The sequence below is a fragment of the Trachymyrmex septentrionalis genome, unplaced genomic scaffold (assembly GCF_001594115.1).
Source record: "Trachymyrmex septentrionalis isolate Tsep2-gDNA-1 unplaced genomic scaffold, Tsep1.0 scaffold2, whole genome shotgun sequence".
Classification (NCBI taxonomy): domain Eukaryota; kingdom Metazoa; phylum Arthropoda; class Insecta; order Hymenoptera; family Formicidae; genus Trachymyrmex; species Trachymyrmex septentrionalis.
The window spans coordinates 172671-173441 of record NW_017305179.1 but is presented as its reverse complement, the minus strand read 5'-3'; the positions used below and the strand labels follow the sequence as shown (position 1 = coordinate 173441).

The following is a 771-nucleotide window of genomic DNA, read 5'->3' as shown; positions in this document are numbered from 1 at the left end:
AAAAAAAAAACGTTTTTTAAAAAAGAAAAAATTATATGCCAAGTGCATGAAAAAAATATCGAATGTTACATTCTTCTTACTAAAAATCGGATACGACGTTCTAAACGTCCCTCTTTATTGTGTTTGACTTCGACTGTCATAAACATAAGACGCCATGGAACAAAAGCTAAGTAATTTATATACGATACGCGGTCTCCGTAATTTGTAAATATCGGAGACATTGTAACAATACGTAAATTAATTAATCTGATTCATTGCGTTTTATCAGCAGTCGAACACTCAAAGCAGAGTGTTTATCTCATGGCTAATTGGAAGAGGCTGGATACTTGTTAAACCCCTTTCATATTATAATGGTTTCTCTCCCTTGAAACGTTCCCGCTACATAAAGGCGTCTCTCCAAACGATCGATATGGCTAACGTATGTTAATTAGCAAATATCATACATGTACATGATACACATCATTATTCAAATGTAAATCAATATTTATATTGTAAATCAATATTTAGCAAATGTCAAATATGTAACAAAGGTGCCGCATAAATTGGTCATATCGTTTATTTAACCAGACGACGCCGCTCGCGCCAGAAATGTACCCAAGCAGAGCAACAAGTCATTACGTCAAAATGAGATTAAAATAAATTGGAAATGATTGTAAAATGGCTTTTAATGGAATCATTTTGACATCATTTTGATATCATAATGACTTGTTCTGCTTGGGTACGCGTTGCAAGCAGGCAGTGTAATAGCGGACAATATAATTCGGACAGTGC

The 771-nt window shown here is 34.2% G+C and overlaps 1 protein-coding gene across 4 annotated transcripts in view; it reads right to left on the bottom strand.

The window, feature by feature from the left end:
* The window catches only part of LOC108747424 (putative uncharacterized protein DDB_G0290521), a 22769-nt gene that overhangs the window by 2086 nt on the left and 19912 nt on the right, over nucleotides 1–771 (bottom strand). The window lies entirely within an intron of this gene.